General features: G+C 37.3%; 1 protein-coding gene across 1 annotated transcript in view; it reads left to right on the top strand.

The window, feature by feature from the left end:
• LOC104955482 (hsp90 co-chaperone Cdc37-like) overlaps positions 1 to 3079 on the top strand; it is a 14393-nt gene that overhangs the window by 3546 nt on the left and 7768 nt on the right. The gene's annotated exons all lie outside the window — the stretch shown is intronic.

The raw sequence follows: 3079 nt of genomic DNA, 5'->3' as shown, positions 1-3079 counted from the left end.
ACAGACTACACCTTCTGCCGAAAGTTTATGAACGGGATATTACGGACTTCGACCTGTTACTTTATGCCATTAACCTTCCAAGTCTAAAAGAATCTGCACTAACATACTCCATGAATAGGTGTGGAGGCTAACAATTGGGTGTAGTCTTAGTATAAATCTCTTAACCCTCGTGTTGTGTCCACTTTACAACAGAGACGTAATTGGGTAGCTCACGGCCTTAGATTCGTGATCCTCGTCACCGTCGTAATCACATTGTCGCGGTGACGAGGGTTCTTCCAAAAGAAAACACATAGAAACATAAAATAATATATACAACGTAACAACTCCCGAGTCCAGTCTTCTTAAAGTAAGCGGTAAATAGATTTGTGGACATCGAATACACCGATACTGTTATTTTGGTAACGTAAACTATCCAAATGTGTTATTCTCCCTAATAGAAACCACACTTTCCACGTCTGTGTCTTTCACCAAAATTTGTGCTAGGGCACATAGGTAGTAATAGGACATGAAAGATGAAGAATGGTACAATTGGGTTATGGACATGAAAGATGAAAGGAATGTACAACTTGAGTTTATGGACATGAGTAAGATAAAGAGAATGTACAACTTGAGTTTATGGACATGAAAGATAAAGAATGTTACAAACTTGAGTTTATGTGACAGAAAGATTAAAGAATAGTACAACTTGGTTTTATGGTACATGAAGTTTATAAAGGAATGTACAACTTGAGTTATGGACATGAAAGTATGAAGAGTGTAAAACTTGTTTTATGAACATGAAGGATGAAGAGGTGTAAAACTTGTGTGTTATGAACATGAAAGATGAAGAATGTACAACTGTGTTTATGGACATGAAAGATGAAGAGGTGTACAACTTGTGTTTATGAACATGAAAGATGAAAGAATGGTACGACTTGTGATTATGGACTTGAAAGATGAAGAATGTACAACTTGTGATTATGGACTTGAAAGATGAAAGAATGTACAACTTGAGTTTATGGTACATGAAGATGAAGAGTTGTACAACTGTTGTTTATGGACTATGAAGATGAAGAATGTAAACTTGTGTTTATGAACATGCAAAAAAAGATTGAAGAAATACAACTTGTGTTTATGGACATGAAGATTGAAAGAAATGTTAAAACTTGTGTTTATGAACATGACAAGATGAAGAATGTACAACTTGTGTTTATGGACATGAAAGATGAAGAATGTACAACTTGTTTTTATGAAACATGAAAGATGAAGAGTTTACAACTTGAGTTTATCGGACATGAAAAGGATGAAGAATGTACAACTTGTGTTTATTGGACATGAAAGATGGAAGATGTACAACTTGAGTTTATGGACATGAAAGATGAGTAGTTGACAAACTTGTGAGTGTTATGGACATGAAAGATGAATGAAGAGTGTACAACTTGTGTTTATGGACAGTGAAAGATGAATGAGGTGTACAAACTTGGTTGTTTTTATGCGTACCATGAAAGATGAAGAGGTGTTACAACTTTGGTGTTTTATGGACATGAAAGATTGAAGAAATTGACAACTTGGTGGTTTTATGGACATGAAAGATGAAGAATGTACAACTTGAGGTTTTATGGACATGAAAATTGAGAAATTGGTTACAACTTGGGGTTTTTTATGGACATGACAAGGATCGAAGTAATGTACACTTTGAGTTATGGACATTGAAAGGATGAAGAGGTTGTACAACTTTAGAGGTTTTTTATGGACATGAAAGATTGAAGAAATGTTACAACTTGTTAGTTTATGGACATTGAAAAGATAGTAAGAAGGTTGTAAAACTTCGTGTTTTATGACATGGAAAGATGAAGAGTGTACAACTTTGTGGTTTTATAGGACTCGAAGATGAAGGAATGTACAACTTGGTGTTTATGGACATCGAAAGATGAAGAATGTACAACTTGTGTTTATGGACATGAAAGATTGAAGAATGTTACAACTTGTGTTTTATGGGACATGAAAGATGAATAGACAGATATTCCTCCCGCCCTGTACGAGGTCCTGTCACTGTCTCATAGCGTGAACCCTTTTCGAGGAGCAGCCTTCAGTGGGGCAGGGCATAATACTGGAGCTGTCACTGTGGCCTTCTGGGAGCCCAACACTGCTCTGGGTGGCCTTCTTCCTCTCCGGATGGCTTAAGGGTGGGTGGGGGGTCGGTGGGGAGGGGGGGCACCCTGCTGCGGCTCCATGGTCACGTGAAGGTCGGCGTTTTACTGGGAAACGCCAGAGGGGGGTGAGGGTGAGGAGGGGAGGGTGGCACGGCAGAAACAGAGAGGCAAAGAGGTGGAGATTTCACCTGAGAGAGGGAGGTGGGAATTAGTGGAGTACAAATACTTTGTTACTGTACTTAAGTACATTTTTCTGGTATCAGTACTTTACTCCACTACTTATTTTTCTGACGACTTTTTACTTTGACTTCTCACATTTTGAACACAAATACCTGTACTTTCTACTTCTTCACATGTTGAACAAATACCTGGTACTTTCTACTTTCACATGTTGAACCCAAATACCTGTACGTTTCTACTTCTTACATTGTTGAACCCAAATAACCTGTACTTTCTACTTCTTACATGTGAACCCAAATACTCTGACTTTCTCTTACTTTCCTTACAATGGATTGAACCTCAAAAAAAAATACTGTACTTTCTACTCTTACATGTTAACTCAAATACCTGAACTTTCTACTTAGCTTACATGTGAATCTCAAATACCTGTACTTTCTACTTACTTACATGTTGAAACATCTAATAACCTGAACTTTTCTACTTTCTTTACATGTTGAACACAAATACCTGTCACTTTTTCTACTTGCTTACATGTTGGAACTCAAATACCTGTACTTTCTACTTCTCACATGTTGACTCAATACCTGTACTTTCTACTTCTTACATGTTGAACACAATACCTGAACTTTTACTTCTTACATGTTGAACAAACATACCTGTACTTTCTACTTCATCACATGTTGAACACAACATACCTGAACTTCTACTTCTCTACATGTTGAACGGTCAAATACCTGTACTTTCTACCTTCTCACATGTGACACAAA

This window comes from Notothenia coriiceps, unplaced genomic scaffold (assembly GCF_000735185.1).
Source record: "Notothenia coriiceps isolate Sejong01 unplaced genomic scaffold, NC01 NC01_scaffold00024667, whole genome shotgun sequence".
Lineage (NCBI taxonomy): Eukaryota > Metazoa > Chordata > Actinopteri > Perciformes > Nototheniidae > Notothenia > Notothenia coriiceps.
Note: the sequence above shows the minus strand (reverse complement) of the source record. Positions and strands in the feature narration are given on the sequence as shown.